The following is a 23258-nucleotide window of genomic DNA, read 5'->3' as shown; positions in this document are numbered from 1 at the left end:
GTCGGTATTGTTTTACGTTCGGCGCCAAGTATTTTTCTACAGTTGATTCTCTAGAAAAGCATCGAAGTTAGCCGTTTGCCCTTCGCCAGAGGCCCGATCGAGATCGACGATGGAAACATCAAATTACCCCTTTAAGCGTTGCCCTCTTTGCAACGCTAAGTATGCTCGCTTCGACGTGCACCCCGTGGGCAATAAATGCCTCTCTCCAACACACTGCCTGTATGGCGTGTTCCAGGTTCCGATCGAAAAAAACTCTTCGCATTCGTCGAGCAGCTCGGCTCGAGGTGCAGAAAGCGGCGCCAAACCCGGACAACATCTTCGGGACCGAAGATGTAGTCGTGGACCTTGAAGTTCTGGAGGGACTATCGGATACGGATTCGGAGCGTGAATCCAACTATGATGCCGAAGACTAGCGTATCGTAGATGTCGAGGACGATAATGCCATCGATAAGGTAGGAGACGACGAAGAGGCCCTTGGGGCCGAGAGAGATGGCTCGGAAGATGAGCTAGGTCCACGTGTCGGTGCAGGGCCCGAAGAGGCACTCGATAAGGCTCAGGTCGAGGGATCGCCACACGGCCTTACCCGAGATCTTACCTCTCGTTCTACAGCCCCGCTTCAAAGCCCGGCTTCGAACTATCCTACGGAGCCATCGGTCTCGAAAGCGCCATCATCCGGTCAAGGAAAACCGAAACTGAAGGCACAGGCACCGAAATCGAAACCGAAAGAGAAAATGACTCTCAGCAGCGACAAGGCCTCGAAGCCGTCGGAGCCGAAGACACAAAAGACGGCACCTATGACTTCGGTCAAGGTGGTCGACCCGAAAAAATCGGCGCTGAGGATCGTCGATACGGGGAAAAAAGGGCAACTCTCAAGAGCCAAACCCTCCCAATCCTCGTGCTGAGAAACCAACGTCTGGTATGGGGCTCGATGCCACACCAAGGAAGGTCTCGAAGGACCATGTCAAGTCCACGACACCGTCCCCCTTCGTAAAGAAGACGGTGTCTGAGTCGTTATTACGCATCCAAGACCGGGCTTCGCTGCTCACCGCAACAACAGCCCCGCAGCCGAACACGGCCTGCACGGTTCAGACCATGTCGACGCACATCAAGTTTGGATTACCACCGGCGATGCGACCAAGGATGTTCGACGCACAGAAGGGTCCCGCACCGAAGAAAGGTATCGACACGAAGAACGCTGTCGAAGCGCCAAAAGGGGTGTCGATAGGACAAACACCTGTTGAAATACCTCAAGAGGATGAGGAGCCGAGGCAGTTTATCTCTTCATGGACTGGTAAACTTTCACTACATAAAAGAAATAGTGCCAGAGAAACCTATGGAACCATACAGAATTCCATTAAAGAAACAGAAAACCACATCACCAGTTCTTCTGGAACATGTTAAGATTATGGACAGGAGCCTCACTCATTCTCACCCACACAGTCTGATGTGGATGCAGGAGATTATGGTGCTGATGATAGCACTTATCCATTCACCACTGGCCCTGACGACCAAAACCAACCTTGGGTGGACACTATTGGTGCGGGGGACCCACAAGCATATGAGGTGAAAACATCTCCAACTGAAGATGCTGCTGCCTTCAATGCATTAATTGAGAGAGCAGCTGAGAACCATGATGTACAGCTCCACACTGATCCTATTGAGGATGATTTTCTGATGGATACCTTCTCTACCTCAGAAAGATCTGTGTTAACTCTGCCCATGCTCAAGGGTGTCCTAAAACAAGCTAATGACATTTTTAAGGAGCCCACGAGGGCAAGAGTACTGAACCCTAGGATTGAGAAAAAGTATAGGCCAGCTCCTGTGGACCCTACCTACATAAGAGGCCAGCTGCCTTTGGACTCGTTGGTAGTTTCCAATGCTCGGAAGAGGGCCAACTCACAGACAACGGGTGATGCTTCTCCCCCTGACAAGGAGTCTAAGGTCTTAGAAACATCTGGAAAGAGAGTTGCTGCGCAGGCAGCTAACATTTGGAGAATTGCCAACACTCAGGCACTTCTTGCTAGATATGACAGGGCGCATTACGATACCCTAGAGACACTGCTACAGCACCTCCCAGATCAATATAAGGAAGGAGCAGAGTCACTGATTAGAGAAGGGAAGCTCATAAGCAACGCTTCCATTAAGTGCGCCCTTGACGCAGCTGACACTGCAGCTAGGGCTATTAACACCAGCGTCCTGTTACGACGACATGCTTGGTTAAGAATTTCCGGATTCAAACCAGAGATACAAACAACTATACTCAATCAACCTGTCAACCCTCACTCCCTCTTTGGCCCAGAGGTTGACACCACCCTAGAGAAAATCAAAAAAGATACAGAGACTGCAAAGTCTATGGGGGGGCTCTGCAATCACAGCAGTTTAGGAGTGGGTCCTTTCGTCGCTCTACCAACAGGGGACCATTTAGAGGTCAGAACTCACAGCAGTCGCAGTACACTAAACAAGGTACGCAGACCAACTATAATAAAAACCACAGAGGTGGATACCGTGGCAACAACGTCAAGGGTCGAGGCCGAGGAAACAGCTCCAGGTCCTCCGCCACCACCAAACAGTGACGCCTTGTCTCTGCCCCCTGACCACATAACACCTGTCGGGGGGAGACTCCAACAGTTCCTGCCGGTCTGGACATCCATCACCACAGACAGGTGGGTGAGAGAAATTGTCCAGTACGGTTATTGTCTAGAGCTCACATCCACTCCGCCAAACATACCACCAAGACACCGTCCTATGTCCGCAGAGCACTTGCACTTATTGCACCAGTAAGTGCTCAGTATGCTCCACAAAGGAGCCATAGAACTAGTGCCTGTACAAGACCAAGGATCAGGGGTGTACTCACTTTATTTTCTGATCCCCAAAAAGGACGGGTCTCTCAGACCCATACTGGACCTACGACCTCTGAACCGTTACATTCTGTCAGAGCATTTTCACATGATCACCCTGCAGCAGGTGCTGCCGTTGCTCAGTCAGGGAGACTTTCTCGCAACACTAGATCTAAAAGATGCGTATTTCCATATACCCATACACCCATCACACAGAAAATATCTCAGGTTCACTCTTCAAGATCAACATTACCAGTTCAAGGTCCTCCCTTTCGGAGTAACAACGGCACCAAGGGTGTTCACCAAGTGCCTAGCAACTGTGGCAGCACACTTAAGGAGACCGCACATACACGTCTATCCTTATCTGGACAACTGGCTTATCCAGGCAAAGTCCGACCGGCACTGTGCCAGCCACGTATCCCACACCATTCACCTTCTTCACAGCCTGGGATTCTCACTAAATTATCCAAAGTCCCACCTTCAACCCGCCCACGTACAGCAGTACCTAGGCGCGACCATAGACACTCTGGCGACCACGGCACAACCCAATTCCATGAGGATCCACAGCATGCAGTTGCTAATAAAAAAGTTCAGACCTCAACACTCCCTACCGGCCCAAGTGTTTATGCAGTTGATAGGCATGATGGCTTCCTGCATCTTCATAGTCCCGCACGCAAGATTACATATGCGCCCGCTTCAGGAGTGCTTAGCACGTCAGTGGAATCAGGCTCAAGGACAGTTGAAAGACCTAGTGTTGGTCAGCGGTCGGGCATACAACTCTCTGCATTGGTGGAATCCACAAAACCTTTCCAAGGGCCGACCGTTCCACGAGCCTGTACCACAAATAGTACTGATGGCGGACGCGTCTCTCCAGGGATGGGGAGCTCTTGTACTCAGTTACACAGTGCAGGGACTATGGACAACGCAACAAAAGAAGATGCACATCAACGTTTTGGAACTGATGGCAATCTTCTTAGCAATGAAGGCATTCAAAGTCCACTTGTGCAACAAAGTAGTGTTGATCCGGATGGACAACATGACTGCCATGTACTACATACAGAAGCAGGGAGGAACACACTCTCCACAGTTCTCACATAGCTCAGAGCATGTGGAAGTGGGCCATTCGGAGAAACATCTTCCTCATGGCGGAACACCTCCCGGGCAAGGACAACCAAATGGCGGATCTGCTCAGCAGACACAGCCACCAGATGCACGAATGGGAAATACATCCATCAGTACTCCAACCGTACTTCCAGCAGTGGGGTCATCCAGAGATAGACCTTCGCCACAAGGGAAAACGCAAAATGCCAAAGCTTTGCCGCCAGTTTCCCGCATCCACAGTCGCAGGGCAATGCGATATGGATGAACTGGTCAGGCAGATTTGCGTACGCTTTTCCCCCAGCACCATTAATACCGCTAGTGCCACGCAAACTAAGGCAACACTCACTGACGCTCCCACGTGGGCACGCCAGCAATGGTACACCACGTTTCTAGAACTCTCCGTGGTACCGCATCAAAGACTGCGGCTGACGCCCAGGCTTTTAACCCAGAGCAATTCAGCGCAATTCAGCACCCAGATCCGCAACAGCTAAGCCTAGCGATCTGGCTCCTGAGATCTTAGAATTTGGCTACCTCAGCTTGCCTCCAGAATGTATGAATATTATCAAAGAGGCAAGACGACCCACGACCAGAGCCTGCTATGCGGCTAAGTGGAAAAGGTTTGTCATTTATTGTAAAAATAATGACATCAATCCGCTGGATGCATCAACTCAAAACATTATCTGTTATCTGTTACACTTATACAGATGCAATCTAGCATACAATTCCATCCGTATACATTTAACCGCGCTGGCAGGTTACCTTCAGAACAGGCAGCACCTCTCACTGTTCAGAGTGCCTGCCATCAAAGCCTTCTTGGAGGGACTCAAACGGGTGATTCCTCCTACGCACCCACCTTCACCAATCTGGAACCTGAATGTGGTCCTCACCAGACTAATGGGACCACCTTTTGAACCTCTACACTCCTGTGAGATTCAATTTCTAACCTGGAAAGTGGCTTTCCTAGTGGCCATTACTTCATTGAGAAGGGTTAGTTAACTCCAGGCACTAACCATTCAAGAGCCATTTATACAGGTTCATGCAAACAGGGTCGTACTACGCACCAACCCTACATTCATGCCCAAGGTGATATCACAGTTCCATATGAACCAATCCATAGAACTACCCGTGTTTTATCCTAATCCTGAGAATGTAGCAGAGAGAATGCTCCACACACTTGATGTCAAGAGAGCTCTCGTACTATATTGACAGAACACAATTTCAGAAAGACAAAACTGTTTGTTGCCTTTTCTAGCTAGGTGGATCGTTAAGTGTATACAAATTTGCTATCAAAAAGCTAAGCGCACACTAACTATTCCTCCAAGAGCCCACTCCACCTGAAAGTTAGGGGCCTCCATGGCTTTCCTAGGGAATATTCCTTTACAGGAGATATGTAGAGCAGCCACATGGTCCACTATATATACATTTACAAAACACTACTGTGTAGATGTACACAAGACAGCAGGCAGCTGTAGGACAGGCTGTTCTCAAGACCCTTTTTCAGACTGCTGCAGCTGGCACAGACAGCCTCTGCTAAATGGAGGGACTGCTATATAATCTATGCACAGATATGAATTCAGCAGCCCACATGCCTCGAACGGAATATGCTACTTACCAGTATGCATCTGTTCTTGGCATGTAGGGCTGCTGACAGTGCGCTATATAAATGCTTTGATTGATTGATTGATTGACAGTCATATCGCCCACCCTCCTCCCCGGCGCCTGTGGCAGCTGCAGCATTCAGTTCTTACTAGTTAGCATGGTCATCATTTACTGTATTACACTCCATTTCTGCCACAATGGCGAAAAACAATCTAAGGATGGAGGGGATGCCCATGCGCACTGTAGTCCAGGGGAGGAGCCACCTATCTCGTGATACTTCGAAGACTCTTCCAGGACAACAATATGCAATCATCCGGACCCAACACTAGGCGGCGATCTATGCACAGATATGAATGTCAGCAGCCCTACATGCCAAGAACAGATGCATACTGGTAAGTAGCATATTCGCTACTCGACCTAGACTTCGACGCGGGCCGTTGGGCTTTCCCGCGCCCACGTTGGACGTCGATGGAACAGGCTCCCTTTAAAAAATTTCCCCAGTGTGGTGCTAAATTCCCACACTCGGACCTACATGTGGTGTGTAATCTTTGCCTCTCTCCGAAGCAAGAAGAAAACATCTGCAACGCCTGATTATCCTTCAGGTCCAAGAAAACCATACGTGATCGTTAGGCTGAACACGACGAAATGTCCCAGGGATGCACTTTGATTCCAGACATCTTCGAACCAGGTCCTGATACCCTTCTAGAACAAGGAGCCGAGGAAGAACAGATCTCAGTCTCCGAGGCCGATGACTCCGACGTCGCCGACTATCACTCCAGCTCAACAGGCCATATGTACCGAGACCCCTGTCCCACCCCACTCCCATACAAGAGGCTCCGGTAACACCTTCGCCCTCGGGCCTAGGTCCACGCCGACTGAAGATTTCAGATGCCCTGCCCTCTGGCTCGGCTGCGAAACCAAAAGATAAGTCACAGTTTGGGCTCGAGCCAACCCCGCTCTGGTACCGATAATCTTCGGCACCGACCTCCAAACACCTAAATGTGCCACCACCGGTGCTGAAAGCACCTTCGACGCCGAAGTCCTTGGCGCCGAAACAGACAAAAGACAAGTCTTCGGAGCCGAAACAGTCAAGAGCCAAGCCTTTGAAGCCGAAAAACGTCCCCGAACCGAAAACTCCTACACCTTAGCCTAAACAGGATAAAACCCCTCACAAGGAAAAGTAAAATGTTGACCATAAATCTTCCACTCTGAAAAAGGACACTGGATCCAAACACCTTTCTGCACCGGACCTTCCAGATCCAAAACAGAAAACTATACATATTGAACCTGACACTGGTTCTATCACTTCCATACTAAAGAGGAAATCGGACTATTCACAGGATTCTCCGGCTCCTCCTAAGAAAAGAAATATAGGCACTAATACCTCTCCACCTCTTCCACCTCCTCCGCCCTCTCCTCCTACTGATACCAATCTACTAAATTCTCCAGTACATTCCCCACAACCCTCAATTTCACCTCCACCACTAGACGAAGATGGTGATTATGGGGATTAGAACGGGGAATGGGGACAGGGAGAACACAAACCCACAAGGGGGTGATGACGTACATACCATCCCACAAGAGCCAGATCCCTGGCAGGATTACAATACTGCTCCAGATCTACACAACGACCTGGACCTATATCCATCTCGCCCATCCCCTCCAAATGACAATATAGGGTTTGCGCAACTAATCACAAGGGCTGCCCCTTATCATATTGTGCAATTGCACTCAGACTCCTTAGAGGAAGATTTCATATTAGAAACACTCGCTCAGCCACTAAAGTCCACACACACACCCTACCAATGTTGAAGGGATTGCTTAAACACACACCAGAGGTATCTAAATCCAGGGCCAGGGTTCTTAACCCTAGAATAGATCAAAAATATAAGGCTGCTCCCAACGACTGAATATACATCAATGGCCAGGTCCCTCTAGACTCCCTGGTGGTATCTAATGCACGTAAAAGGGCCAATTCACAGACAACAGGAAACACACCTGACAAGGAATCGAAACTTTTAGACACATCCAGAAAACGTATTTCGTCACAAGCAGCAAATAATTGGAGAATTGCCAACACCCAGGCTTTGCTGGCCAGATATGACAGGGCTCACTATGATGAGCTTGAGAAGCTTATCCAGCATCTGAGACAAATAAAAGGACAAGGCAAATGACCTGATACAAGAAGGTAAATTAATTACAAATACATCCATTAAGTGTGCGCTTGATTCAGTTGAAAACTCATCTCGTGCCATTAATACCAGCGTTCTATTACGCAGACATGCTTGGCTCCGGATATCCGGTTTCAAACAAGAGGTGCAAACCAGAATTTTCAACCAGCCTTTGTGAGAAAGTGGGTTTCTGTTGCAGTAAACATCCCCCTTTCTTTTTTTTTTTTTGTTGCCAGACTACTGATGTACTTTGACTGAGTGTGCCCTGGGCTCCTGCCAATCAGGTGCCCAGGGCCTGTGTTCCTTCCCTAAAACTGCATTGAAGCCTAAACCCAATTGGCATCTCTGACCACATGTCAGCCCCTGGTAAATGGTACCATAGGCACCCAGGGCACTGTGACCAGAGAAGGCCTTTAAGGGCTGCAGCACTTGTGCCACCCTTAGCGGCCCTGTACCCTGACACACACACACGCACTGCCTTTGCAGGCTGAGTGTCTTGGTGCAGAATAAAACAGTCGACATGGCACACACCCCTGTGTGCCATGACCACAAACACTGCCCTGGCATACCTCAGTCACCCCTCTAGCTGGGTGCACTATGCCAGTGGTGAGGGTACAGGTGCATTAGCCCTGTACCCCTCCAGTACCCAGGTCTATTCCTGGGCACTGTAAGTGCAGTGCTGCCATTAAGAGCATATGGTGCTGGGAGGTCGTCATCACGAACTCCACAGCACCATGGTTGCTACACCGAAGACTGATAAGTTTGATATCAAACTTTTCAGCACATTAAACCCAATCTGATGCCCGTGTGGGATTTAATGTAAAATGCACGACAGAGGGCATCTTAGAGACGCTTCAAATCATTTCCTGGACCAACCTTAAATCATTGCTTGTAACTGTCCTGTGCTACACCCTGCAAGAACTTCGTGTGGCCACAGAACTCTGCTGATTATATCCTGGTATCTTGCAGTTCTTTGCCTGCCCCGGACTACAATTCCCAGGGGGGGGGGGGGGGGGGCATAGCGGACCTGCGACACAGGAGACACGCAACACCTGCGCGAATCAACTGCCGGCCCATAAAACCTCGCCGGGCCTCCCGCGACGCGGGATACGCGCGGGCAAAGCCCGGGCCAAAGGCGGGCCCGTCCTTGACCGTCTGGGGCCGTCTGAGGCTGGGCGCACCCTCATTGAAAGTTTGCCGAACGGCCTTTGAAATCGTTAATATCTGGACATATGGTAGGAATTTTAGAGTTAATGTATTTGTATAAGGTGGAGGGACAGACTTCATACCATCATTTAATATCTGTTATTTCTGTGTGTACTTGAAGAAAAGATAAGCAGTGTAAGATAATTATCTGAACGAGGCCCCACGAGATTACGGGGCTGGGATTGATTGATCGCATTACTGTGTATATTGTATGCATCGACGCGAAGGAGGGTGGGTATAATTGACTAACAGCGAGTGATAGCAAATATTTAGTATGGGCAAAAGAAAAGCACTGGTAATTGACCCATTGGAGGGGAAAGACCTTGAAAAGCCAAAAAAAAAACAGACTTTGCTTACCTACCTGACAGGGGCGATGGGAGCAATAGAAAAACAGATCACATCGGTTGAGCAGACATTAGCGGCTGGTACATAAAATGTTAAAGAGAACTCAGAACAAACTAATTCTGCCCAGGTAATTACAATAAACGATCAATTAAATAGTACATCTGTGAATAGCTGTATTCAAGGGGCAGTAGATGAAACAAATAGCGCTCCTGAGTTAACTACCTCTCCCCCTTAAAAAAGAAAAAAAAAGACAGTTAAAAAACCCTTGGGAAAAAGTGGCAAGGTAGATCCTGGAAAAATAAGTGATCAAAGAAAGCATAGTAGGAAGATGTACATCTGTGAAGCAGTATGGATCAGAAAATCACGCAATGCCTCTAACATTAGATCCAACAGGGAACATTTCAGAGCAGAGTAAAAAGGAGGATGGAGTGGAAAGACTTGCTATAGTCCTAAAAAATTTAGATTTATATTTAAGAGGTGCACTTGCGAACATTGGAGACAGACTAACTCAGGTAGAGACACAGAAACATTTCTTGGAAAAAAGTTGTAGAGGTTACACCACAATTGAAAGCACAATATAATAACATCAAAGTGAGTAATTATAGGGACCCAGGAAGATCCCAGCAGCAAGTACACTGGGTCGGAGACGCACAAAGTAACCAAAATAGAGATTATCTTAAATTAACAACTGCAACGTCACTCGCACCATCTAAAAACGTAAGCAAAAAAATCTCATCCCAAAATATACCAAAAACCGTGCTATCCGATAATTTCCACCTGCTAAAATCGACCCATTTGGATCTACCACCAGCTTGTACTCCTTTCACAGTCATTCTTGCAATTGTACCGCAGTTTGGGTCGTATGACAGAGACGTGTGAAACACTCAAACAAGTAATTGCACTGGTTAAGCACAAAAGTGGGCTCTACGACGAGACTGTTTGAGAAATTCAAAATGGCACGTAGGGTAGGTTGGGTAGGCAAACGCAGGAAATCCTTTGCAGGTGATTGCGTGGTACTAACATTCCGCTCACCACAATTAGTAGAAAGGATTCTGGGGAATGGGGGAAGCAATAAGATAGAGGGAGGGATAAATATTCTACCCCTGGGCTATTTCTATCGCCCACCCCCTGAGATAGAGAAATTAGACCAGCTTGAGGGTGTGTCTCGGCCAACATATAATGTACCAGTAAGTAATCGATTTAGAACACTTTCCCCTCTTGAGGAATTAGATTGACTACGTCAAATGGTGATAACTGGTTTGGAGGAACCACAAGAAAGCCAAGGCAATAGTTTGCATGGGAGGAGGCTAAACAAAACAGTCCAATCTGAAGATCATAGCCCATTATATAATAGCAATGAGGATTTAAATTATATATCAAGAGTCTATGATACTCGAAACTGAGGTCCCCTCACTCCAAATACTACCAGATAATGAGGGGAAGGTAAAGATTACTTTCTGGAATATAGCGGGTCTATCATCCAAACTTCATAATGACCTCTTCCTAGACTTTTCAAGGAAAACCGACATTCTTTGTCTTCAGGAGACGTGGGCTTTGAGAGAAACACACATAGATGGTTTTAAAACCTATCATACTCCAGCCAGTCCGTCAAATTTTGGGAGATAAAAGGGCGGTTTATGTATTTATATATCAAATATGTTGCCAATAAACAAAATTACGTTTGAAATGTCTGAACCAAACTACCAAATTGTAACACTGAGTAAGGATAGCAATAATTTTATAATTATAGCGAATTTTTATAATAACATTCCCAAGGAAAAGGTGGAAGATACAATGAACCACCTAAGACATGCATTGCAAAAAATACAGATCCCAAATTCAGGGAATGCCCAGATTGCATGGGGCGGGGATTTTAATATTAATATGTCCATATAACAATGATCTGACTTGTAGTTTGAGGGACGAGGAAACTCGTAATTTAACCCATTTTCCGCACAACGCTTATGGTAATGCTCTGAAGGAGAACATATTTATGTTGGATTTGGGCTTTGCAAACACATTGGTTTCACCACCTATCCCTTTTTCGCAAACATTTAATGGGAGAGGTTTGAGTTCCATTATAGATTTTATTTTAGTCTCGAACCATCTCTCACATAGTGTAACAGGATTTAAAGTGCATAATATAGCTATCAGCGACCACTTCCCACAAAAAGTAACAATATAATTTAAAAACTCTAAACAATACTATAAAAAAAAAATCGAATCATATATGTAATCTGGATATTGATAGAATAAATGGATATTCACTGAAGTGGGAAGGGGTCGACTCTGATAATATAACAAAATTAGTGGTTGGTAAGGCACTGGATCCAATAATGAAGTGCCTAAATGAAAATACCTCACAGGAGATGGTTTTAGAAAACTTTCAATATATTACAACAATAATAAAAAATAGCCTGAAGGTAGAGTTAAAAAGGGGAGTTAAGAAAGTTGGGTGGTTTGACACTAACTGCACAAAAGCCCATCGTGCACTGAAAAAAGCAATACACAATACTGAAAAAGATAGATCAGAAATACAACAAGCTAGGAAAGTATACAACCAGGCGATAAAATCAAGGAAAAGGGCGATTAAAAATTCCCTCTGGGAAGATATGCATAGGGCTAGTATTCTAAAAGATAGTAGGGCATTTTGGAGAGTAATTAGATCCCCTTTTTAGGTCTCGGCTCGAAGGCTGCGCTTGCGCAGTCTCGATCCGAGATTTAATGACTTGGAGAAGAGGGGCTTGAACCGGCCCCTCTTCTCCCCTGTTCTCCATTGGCTGGCCTCTTCAATGCTGGCCAGCCATTGGAGAAGAGGTCCCGTCACTCCGATCATGCCCCGTCCTTTTCGGATCGGGGGGCGTGTTTTTTGCAGAAAGTCTAATTATCTCCTCCAGCCAATGGCAAGAGGAGATAACCGCAAAACACGCCCCCGAATCCGAAACCGCCGCTGCCTTTCTCCGAGGCATTTCTGCTTTGCCTCGGAGAAAGGCGGTGGTGTCCCGGCGTCTGATTTGAAAAGTGGAACCTGTCCTTAGAAAACAGCTTGCTGTGGCTGAGGAAGCCAGCTTGAAAATATTACACCCAGGCCTCCTCGAGAGCAGGCAGTATGGCGGCAGACATTTGATTACCAGGTATTGTGTTCCGACCCGATCCCGACACGCAGTACCTTCTTTGCCGGAGTTCTAAGCGCACCGACTTTTTCGCTTAAGCTGGGGGCGCTGTCTGACCGCGTCCCTCCTTCCCTGCAGTCGCCATGGGTAAATCGGAGAAGCCCCGGGCGCGCATGTCCTCCTTCTCATTCTTCGTACAGGCCTGCAGGGCGGAGATTCGCAGGAGACACCCGGAGGCGCGGGTGAGCGTGTCCGTGCTCTCCCGGGCCTGCAGCGAGCGGTGGCGTAGCACCACAGCCCGGAAGAGGGCGATGTTCGAGCACCTGGCCCAGGGCGACAAGGAGCGCTGGGAGTGAGAAGGAGGGGGTGTGGTGCCCGCCCGTGTCCGGCCCCGCAAAGACCCCCGCGCCCCCAAGAAGCCGCTTACCGCCTTCTTCCTATTTGCCTCCTCGTACCGGCCACAGCTCACGCAAGACTGTCCCGGGTTGTCCGTCCCTGAGCAGGCCAAGAGGCTGGGCCAGAAGTGGTCCGAGCAAAGTCCCGAGGCGCGGCGGCCGTTCGAGCTCAGAGCCGCCGTTCTGAAGGAGAAATACGAGGCAGAGGTTGCGGCCTATCAGAGCGGGGTCCTGGGCCAAGGGGAGTCGCTTAACAAGCATTTACAATGCAACGGTCTCGGCATTGTTAAAGTTAGAGCTATTGGCATTGCTCATGACAATGCCGTTTCTTTAAATGTTTTAAAAACAAAAACAAAAATGTCATGAGCAATGCCAATAGCTCTAACTTTAACAATGCCGAGACCGTTGCATTGTAAATGCTTGTTTTAGTCCTGAAGGTAAACCTTCAATGGAGATTGCGATTGATGAAAACCAGTGGGTGAGTCACTTTTCTAAAATTTTTGGACAAGTTGAGGTGACTACAAGTAGACAAGATTTAATATCTCCTCCCCCTAACGATTGGGTGCACTACCCTATAGATGTACTCCTCTCCCTAAAGGACGTACAAACAGCACTGAATGAAAGGAAAGGAAGCAAAGCCCCAGGACCTGATGGGGTTCCGGTTGATATATATAAGCATAATCTTGACATTTGGGCTCCACTATTAACCTGTGTTCTCAATGCAGCCACCTCGAGGGGATTAATCGAAACCTGGTCTGAGTCTATTATGGTTCACATCTACAAACTAGCATTTGCAATGCAATAGGTCTCGCATTTACGCAAGTTTAAGCTTTTGGCATTGTAAATGACAATGGGTTTTATTTATGTTTTAAAAACGAAAACAAAAATGAAAGGCATTGTTATTTGCAACGTCAATAGCTGAAACTTGCGTAAATGCGAGACCTATTGCATTGCAACTACTTGTTATCCAAGTGAAGACTGCAGTCTCTCCTACTTTCAAGGACTCAAAGCTCAGAAGAAACATGGCTCTGAGAACGAGGGGGATTAAAGTGATGTCCCCTTTAAACGAGTGGCTGCGACCCTTTCTAACCAGACTCTGCGACATTGGGTGTGGTGGGGCGTCCTGCAGGGGCGTAATACAGGCCCCCGCAGCCCCCGTGGTGCGGGGGGGCCCAAGCTCCAGGGGGGCCCCCTCAGCACAGCACTCTGGCTGCAGGGCTCCTGGTTGAGCCCGGAGCCCCCCCAGGTGCCTTGCACGGAGGCCCCCCTCAAGGTCCGTTACGCCAGCGGCGTCCTGGTTTGTAGTGTTAGTGGGGGGGGCTTTTATGCTCTCCTTTGGGACCAGGTAACTGCAGACCCCCCTCACCCCCAGCTCATCCTATTATCTTCCAGTCTTTCATTAATAGGGTCTTTCACGTTCTTCTCTGTGACAGGTGAGCGTGCTCTGTAAGTGTGGTGCAAGGTGAGAGGGCAGCTGTGTAATAATACAAACACATATAAATATATAAATCACGTCAGATCAAACAGCTCACTAAATGGAGGACGTTCATTTGGCGCTACAAAGAGATATGTGATGCTGTTCTGCAGCACTTTGAAATGAGAGGGTTAGAGCTGTGTGTTCACAATGTCACGGTTTGGCCTAGAGCTGGCCGGGGTGTGGTGTGTGCCTTGTGTTTGGTTGTGTATATTGTCTAGAAGCCTTGTACCAGCAGAGCTGGGCATTAATTACATAAGAGCAGTGGCTCACAGGTGAGTAACATACACATGACCTGGTGACCCTGGAGGCATGAGTGGTAGGACATTGACACACACCCACACATGCTAACAGTGACGCCAGCTGCATCATGTCACAGGGACCTTTCAGGATGTGTTGTAGATAGAAATGTACTTCCTAGTAACAAGAGGATGGGTCAGAAACATGACAGCCAGGGATAAGTTGTTCCTGGAGTCGGGGGTGAGGCAGCTGGGCATGTGTGCGTGTGTGCGTGTGCGCTTAAGCCTATGTGCCTGGCAGTGTGATTCTGTGTGTTGTGTCCTTGTGCGTGCCTATCCGTTTTCACGTGCATTTCTTCTGGGAAGGTCAGTGTGTCTCAGTCAGTCTTTGTTAAAAAATGTTGAAGGGACATATGTTTGTTGAAGTGTTTGTGTGAATCTGTGGGTGCGTGCGTGTGTGTTTGTTACTGTTTCCGTGTGAATGGGTGCCTGTGGGTGTTTATCATTTTCTGTGGGAGTGTTTTTGCAAAACATGTATGTTCGTGTGTGTGTGTGTGTGTGTGCTCGCACATGCCTGCGTTTATGTGAGTGTGCATGCTATTGTGTGCATGTGTGTGTGTCTATATGCGTGCGAGTGTGTTTCTCTGTATGTGTCTGTGCGCGCGTGTTTGCACCATTGTGTGCGTGTCCGTGCGTATGTGTGTTGAGCTGAAAGAAAAACGGTTTCCAATCTCCATGTGTGGGTTTCCAATCTCCATGTGTGATTTATTTTAAAATGGTGGAGTTTCGACTGGCTGCAGTGAACCCCGAGACTTTCACATTTAGAGGAGAAAGGCTGACTCAGTGGGCGCATATTTTAAAGTATTCGAGGGCCTCTTCAGTTTGCAAAAAGGCAGCGTGTTGTGTAATTTCACCACCCTCTATTTATAAATCCCCTATACCTGCCAGAGCAAACACACAACCTGGACCTCGCATCCCGTGTGCATCTTGTGTAATTGTACACATGACAACTCACAGAGATAAATGTCGACACTACACACTACACATTTTTGTTCTTGAAAAAGCTATAAAAAAAACGTTACTGGGGGAGGAGCCTAGCGCGCAACCAAGATGGCCGCGTAGGTGCGAGGCTCCCGAGGACCTCCGCAACCTCCTACGTTTATCCTGTCTTCATCCTGCATCGGTTGAGGGGACTGTCGGTGAGCCTGAGCCGAGGTGGTACCCGTTTCCCGTTTTCGAATCGGACCTCGGGTGCCGGAGTGAGCACCGATTGAAGTTTGCGGCCTACTTCTCTCCTGACCCCGGATTCGCGTTTGGGGGCGACACAGTGGCAAAGTGAACAACAACGGCGGGCTGGGCCTGGCGAGTCGCGTACCCCACACTTTCATTTTCGCGCCCCCTTGCCGTTTTCGCAAGTGGGATCACGGCGCGCTTTGTGTTGGGGTGGCCTCGCTGGGAGACCCTGCCTGCTGTGGCCCGCTCTGCCGTCCTGGGGTGGCCCCCCGGAGCTCGTGGCCTTGATTGCTTGCTCTCCACTGCGTGGCTGGTGCGGGTGTGAGACCCGCGACGATGGCCACGAAGCAGGATGGGGATCGGTTGAAGGCCAAGTCGACCCGGCGTGGCGCCGCACATCAGGCCAACATCATGGACCGCTACACCCTCCCGAAGGGGTCTCCCGGCGGATCGCACAAGTCCTCTGAGTGCCCCCCGGATGCCCCGGATTTGCCCACGGATCTGTCTCTGCAAGACGTCATGAGCGCCATTGCTGAGATGAAGGCCTCGGTGGGCCAGCAGTTCGACACTTTAGCGCACAAAATCGACGCGGTCCTCATTGATGTCAACCTTGTGAGAGCTGATCTCTCCAAGACTAACGACCGGGTCGATTCTTTGGCCCACACCGCGTCGGGCCTCACGACTGAGGTGGCGGCCCTTCAAACGGAGGTGCACCGGCTCCGTCAGGCGAGTGCGCTCATGGATCGGCTCCTGGAGGACTCCGAGAGCCGGGCCCGGAGGAATAATATCCGCATCATCGGAGTGCCCGAGGGACGGGAGGAGTCGGCGGCGGATCTCTTTGTGGAGGACCTGATCACTACCCATCTCCAGCCTCGAGGACTGAGTAAATTCTTTGCCGTGGAGAGGGCCCATAGAGTTCCTGGGGGCAGACCGAAGGTCGGAGCCCCTCCGCGGCCTCTTATTGCCCGTATCTTTAACTTTCGGGACAGGGATGCAATTTTGCAAGCTTCCAGACTGCAAGGGCCGATTAAGCTGGAGAACATGGAGGTGAACTTTTATCCTGACTTCACCCAAGCGGTCCAGAAGCAGAGACTGAGTTTCCTGGGCGTCAAGCGGCGGCTTCGAGGCATGAACTTAAAATACGCCATGCTTTTCCCAGCCAGGCTGCGGGTGGAGGTGGATGGTCGCACTCACTTTTTTGACCGGCCGGGGACTGGCTGGACACTTTGTCTGGGGGTCATGATCGGGATGGCGGGGAGGGGGCTGCGGGAGGAGACTGCCCACCGGACCGGGTCTGAGGTACTGATGCCGGTGCTCACTCCGGATGATGCTGCCACTTTCGGCCAAGCTTAGGGTCTTTCGTTTGTTGTACTCGTCTTCCCTCCTTTGGAGGCGGTGCGGGGTCTTGAGGGGGTACTCTTTCCTCCTCTAGGGGGTCTAACTAGTTCCAATTATATAGGGGCGACAGGCACACTGCAAGTTGGGGGGGCTGTCTGGGCTCATGCAGGGGTGCAGGGAGGGGGGAGTTTTGTCGGGGCGGTTGGGTTGGGGTGGGGTATTGTTCATTTGTACCACAAGGCAAAAGTATTGTTGTGCTATTCCTAAAGTGCTCTCGGGGGGACGATTGATCGCTTTCGGCTATGATGGGAGGTAGGGAACTGAGTCTTTTGTCCTGGAATGTTAATGGACTGGGGGACAGGATAAAACGGGGTGTGGTCCTGCAGTTCCTGAAACGAATTTCACCTGATATAGTTTTTCTGCAGGAGACACACCTCATTGGCAACTCCTTTCGTGCTATGAATCGACGGGGCTACCGCCTTCTGGCCCATTCGGGCTTCACGTCTGGTTCAAGGGGTGTGGGCATCATGGCTAAAACCTCGCTCCCGTTGGAAGTTGATGAGGTGCTCCATGATGACAGGGGACGTTACACGGTTCTGGTGGGTAGAATGGAGGGCAGAGTGATTGTTTTTGTTTCTGTCTATGTCCCGCCAGGGTTGCAAACGACTACTTTTGCGGATCTGGGGCGCCTCCTCCTTGGCCTTCCGGAGGGGATTCTAGTGGTTGGGGGCGATTTTAACGCTGTGGTCTCCGGAACTGAGGACCGTCACCCCCCTAGGGATCTCCCCCGTGCCCAAGCGTGGTTGTCTGGCCTCTTGGATACCTTGGGGCTGGTGGATTGTTGGCGTTTGAAACACCCTACGCAGATACAGTACACCTTTCATTCCGGGGCCCATGGCAGTCTCTCAAGGCTAGATTATGTCCTGGTGCCGGCGGCGCATGCGGGGAGGATCGGGGAGGTGCGCCATTTGGCGCGGGGTATTTCAGACCACTCCCCGCTCCTGTTGCACTTCGACATTCTCCCGAGGGGGGAGGGTAGGGTGGTCCCGATTAACCCCTGGTACCTGCGTGACCCCACCATTCGCGCAGAGTTGGTTAAATCCCTTAAGCGATATTTTGACGATAATGTGGGGTCTGTGTCATCGGCGGTCTCTCTGTGGGAGGCGTTCAAGACGGTACTCCGGGGGGAGGCCCTGTCCCTTATTTCCCATTCCCGGAAGCGCGAGCGGGAGGAGGTGACCCGTGTTGAAACTGAGATAACCGAGTTGGAGAGTGATCTAGAATGTGGGGTGACGGATGACAAATTACATGTTCTCCGACTCAAGCAGGCGGCCTATAAGGCCCTCGTCACGGAGGCGGCCAGGGGCCTCAGTAGAGAGCAACAGGGGAGACTGTATGATGTGGGTGATAAGGCTGGGAAATTGATTGCGTGGCTGGATAAAAAGAGAGCGAGTCGAGTTGTCCCGTCGATTGAGAAACTGGATGGTGTTACTGAACCGGAAGAAATTGTTGATTGCTTCGCAGAATATTTCCGTGGGGTGTATTCCCCGGTGTCCTCCCGCTCGGAAGAAGATTCCCATGCCCTGCTCAGGGATATCGCGCTGCCTTCCCTTTCGGAGGAGGATAGTGTCGTTGGACGCCGCCCCAACATCTGAGGAAATTGCCCTCGCCATACGTTCGGTCGCTTCCGGCAAGGCCATGGGTCCTAATGGTCTTCCTATCGAATTGTACAAGCTGCGACCGGATACGCTGGCGCCGCATCTCCGTGCTATGTTCCTCGCGGCCCGTTCGGCGGGTTCCCTCCCGCTAGACCAGCGTCTGGCTACTATCGTGGTTATTCATAAGGAGGGGAGGCCGCGGGACCGGGTCACGTCCTACAGGCCCATTTCGCTGCTGAATTCGGAACCCAAAATTCTCGCCAAGGTGTTGGCCAATCGGCTGGTTGGCGTGGTGTGCGATCTGATTCACCAGGATCAGTCCGGCTTTATCCCTCATCGCAACACTGCGCTCAACCTGCGGCGTTTGCATGGGGTGCTCGCGCGTGTCCCGTTCATACGGGAGCCGGCCATTTTGGCGTCCCTGGACGCCACTATGGCGTTTGACACACTTGAGTGGCCATATATTTGGGCGACACTGGCGAAGTTTGGGTTTGGCCCGGGATTCATCGGTTGGGTGAAATTGTTGTATTCCGGACCGCTTGCGCAGGTGGCTGTGAACGGTAGAGTGTCGGCTCCGTTTGAGCTGGGCAGGGGCACGCGGCAGGGCTGCCCGTTATCACCGCTCCTCTTCGCGCTTGCCTTGGAGCCCCTGGCGGAATGGCTGCAGTGGCATCCTTCTATCCGTGGTCTCCGATGGACCCCCGAGTATGAGGACCGCGTATCTCTTTACGCTGATGATATTCTTTTGTACCTGGCTTCCCCGCGTAAATCGCTGATAGTACTGGTTGATGTATTGCACTCATTTGGCCTCAACTGCGGCCTAGTCATCAATTGGGCTAAATCTTGTGTGTATGTCCTCTCTGGGGAGGTTCCTATCCTGCCGCGGGGTTGTCCTATCCAGATCGCTCCGCGGGGATTTAGGTACCTGGGTATCTTCATCACCCTGGACGCGGAGGCCTGATATAAACAGAACTTGCTTCCCCCCCTCCAGCGCCTGAAGGATGACGTCGCGCGTTGGAGGCGCTTGCCGCTCTCGCCGCTCGGCCGGGCGGCATTGTTTAAGATGATGTCGCTGCCACGTTTCCTGTACGCTTTACAGAACACAATGGACGTTGTCCCGGCGCGCTACTTTCGCGAGGTGGAGAGTTTGCAGCGCCGCCTGTTCTGGGAGGGTAGACCGCATATCGCCCTGGCGAAGCTGACGCTCCCGTGGTACGACGGGGGGGTTGCCCTCCCAGACATCAAGCGATATTACTGGGCCTCCCAGCTGGCTGCGATATATCACGGCCTTTACGGGCCCGCTCTAAACCCGGCCTTTGAGATGGATAAGATGTTACTGCCGGGTGGCGACTATAATCGGGCGCTTTATTCTAGCTCGCTCGACGCACGTCTTACGGGCCCCACGCGGGTCATGGTGTGAGTGTGGCACGCGGCTAACTTGGCGATGGGGTGGAAGGATCGTTTGACCCGGGCGACGCCACTATATGCATCTGAGCGGCTGGGCTCCCTGTGGACCTCGAAGGGCTTTGAGAAGTGGGACATGATAGGCATCAGCAGGGTGGGCGATCTCTGGACGAGGGGGGGGATTCAAAACGTTCGATGTGCTGCAGACGGAATTCCAGTTGCAGGACAGGGAGTACTTTAGATATATGCAGATCCGTCATGCGTTGTGCTCCGTATTCCCGGACGTTGCCTCCATCCCGGAGTACTCCCCTCTGGAAGATAGAGTGCTAGATGGGCATGTACCGGACGGCACGATTTCATTAATTTACAAAAAACTCATCAATGATCGCTCGGGACTGCTGACTGGCCTTCGTGAGGCGTGGGGGGCTGATGGATTGGAGCTGGATGACGAGGACTGGGTGTCTGCGGTGGCCTCCCCGAAAGAGGTGGCCATACCGGCTCGCCTTCGCTTCGTCCAGCTCAAGATACTCCATAGGGTCTATGTTACGGGGCCGAGTCTGATGCGTATTGGCTATGCTGTGGACGGGTTGTGTAAGCGTGGGAGTGGTTCTTTGGGGACCTTTCTCCATATTTTGTGGGAATGCCCGGAGGTGGCGCGATTTTGGCGTGGTGTGCATGAGGTTTTGCAGGCAGTTACGCATGTGCCGCTGCTGCCCGAGGCGAGGAGATGTCTCCTGAATGTGTGGGAGCCAACCGACTACTCAGTGCCGCAGACGTGGTGGGTGACTCTGGGATATATGGTGGCCAAGCGTGATATTGCGCAATTGTGGGGTTCCCAGAGGTCACCGACTGTCTCGGCGTGGAAGGACAACATTGATTGGTGTATGTTTCGGGAAAAGGTGGTGTATGTTGCGAGAGGTAAGCCTGGGAAATGGGTGAAAGTGTGGGGCCCCTGGAACGCCTTCCGTGGGGGAATCTGTACCCCGCCGCTGATGCCTGATCCGTCACCGGCCCCGTCTCCTTAGCCTGCTTGTCTTCCTGGTTCTGGGCATTGAGTCCACTTTGTCTCCGTCCCGACCTATCCCCCCCCTTGATATTCCTGTGGATCGGTAGGGTCCCCCCCAGGGGAGCACATGCTGCTGTTTCCGATTGTGGGTTGCCTTGTGGACTTGTTTTTTCGTTATTTATTTAAAAATGAAACCGTTGTGTGGGGTCCGGATGGTGTGGCTGCCAATGCTTCTTTCAACTCCTGTGATCTCTCTTCTGCCGCAGCGTGCGTTCTATTGTTTGTATTATATGCTCTTCCTGTTTGCTAGCGGCCGGCCTGAAGGTTGTAGGCCCATCTTTGTATATCTTTTGGATTCTGTAATAAACGGTTTCAACCAAAAAAAAAAAAAAAAAAACGTTACTAATTCAGCACAAAGCTTCAAACGCCGCGGAGCCGAGGAATTCATGACTTGTGCGCAGAAAATATTCCAGCTGGAAACTTAAACAAGTAAAGCTACATCCAATATGGCCGTCACACCAGTTTGGCTATTTAGTAGTATGTGGTCTAGTTTGTCAATTTACTCCTCCGCCTTCTCTTTAGAGCCGCAGGTGTGAGTGAGGCAGTGGCTTACGCATGCGCGAACGCTGGCAAAGCGGTAGCTGAGGCGATGAGTGGCAACAAACACTGAACATACGAGCGCGGTGGCGAAAGCGGTAGTAGCCGAGGTGGCGTCTGGCAGCTCCGGGGGTGGTATGGTGCACTATAAAGTGAGTATGCTGCGTTTCAGTATTTGCACGCATTTTTTTTCCCTTCGTGCGTCATTCTCTCACTTGTAATTAAATCAATTGCAGTTTAAAGGATAGCGTGTTACCAGCCACGGCTTTGTTATGCTTGCAATTGACATGGAACTTTCAGATAAATTGCATGTTGTACATTTAAAGCGCGACGCGCCGTGATTGGAGCGCGCGAGCGCATTTAAAAAAGAAATTACAGGAGGCTCGTGAGGACGAAAGTGAAACTGCATGCTGGCTTGCGAGGGAAGGGGGACAGGAGATGTGCACGCCGCGTGGCTGTAAGCGCGTACACCAACTCAAATCCGCCAAAAGCCTGCGCGTGCCCATCTCCTGTCCCACTTCCGAGGCAAGTCAGCAACAATAGATCTCGCTGGCGACAGCGCTTCGCGCTGCGTTCGCCAGGCGAGACCTAAAAAGGAGACGGGCAGGATCCTTCTTGCTATAGACCAATCTCCCTATTGGATTCACTGGGGAAGGTAGCGGGAAGGATACTGTTAATTCGCCTACAAAAATTGGCGGAGGAGAAGAATATACTCTCTGACTTACAGTTCGGTTTCAGGGAAGGGTTGAGCACAACTGATCAAGGGCTCAACTTGGCCATACTAATGGGTAAATACACGAATGCAAGGAGGGGGAAATTATATCTGACGTTTGTCGACCTCTCCACTGCCTATGATTGTGTTTCCCTTGATAAATTGTGGAGTATTCTAATAAAAATGGGGGTAGAGGCATCCCTAATCGACTTTCTGAAAGCCCTATATATTAATGCTAAAGCATGTGTACTTTATGGGTCCAAAGGCGAATGTACAACATCATTCCAGGTGAGAAGAGGCGTAAGACAGGGATGCGTCCTGGCACCCTTCCTTTTTGCCTTGTATACAAACGGCCTAGAAAAGGCAATGTTGGAAGGATGCCAGGACGTACCCCAACTGCAATTGGAATTGGAAAAAAGACCGATACCCGTATTGCTTTATGCGGATGACGCAGTTATTATAGCTAGGACCTCATTGCCACTACAAAGGGCATTAGATTCCTACAATGCTTTTATGAAAAATATTGATTTACAAATAAACGCCTCAAAAACATATGTAATGAATTGTGGCAGAGGCGGCAAGAAAAAGGACATTTTTTTAAATGGGAGTAAATTGGCAAATACCTCTACTTATCCCTATTTAGGGATATTAATAGATGACACGGGTTCTTGGGGTCAAGCTATCAATACCAGGAAGCTTTTATTTATGAGAACCACGACAGCCCTTAACTTTTCACAAAAATTAGGTAAGAGGCCCCCAGCTGAACTAATTAAGATCTATAAGGCCAAATGTACAAGTGTAGCATTATATGGGGCAGGGATATGGGGTAA

General features: G+C 50.1%; 1 protein-coding gene and 1 pseudogene across 13 annotated transcripts in view; both read left to right on the top strand.

Annotated features, from left to right (window-relative positions):
* LOC146789924 (ATP-binding cassette sub-family F member 2) overlaps positions 1-23258 on the top strand; it is a 1015916-nt gene that overhangs the window by 614803 nt on the left and 377855 nt on the right. The gene's annotated exons all lie outside the window — the stretch shown is intronic.
* Positions 12516-23258, top strand: part of LOC146789925 (high mobility group protein B2 pseudogene) — a 61551-nt pseudogene continuing 50808 nt past the window's right edge.

The sequence above is a fragment of the Triturus cristatus genome, chromosome 10 (genome assembly GCF_964204655.1).
Source record: "Triturus cristatus chromosome 10, aTriCri1.1, whole genome shotgun sequence".
Lineage (NCBI taxonomy): Eukaryota > Metazoa > Chordata > Amphibia > Caudata > Salamandridae > Triturus > Triturus cristatus.
This window is presented reverse-complemented; position numbering and strand designations above follow the sequence as displayed.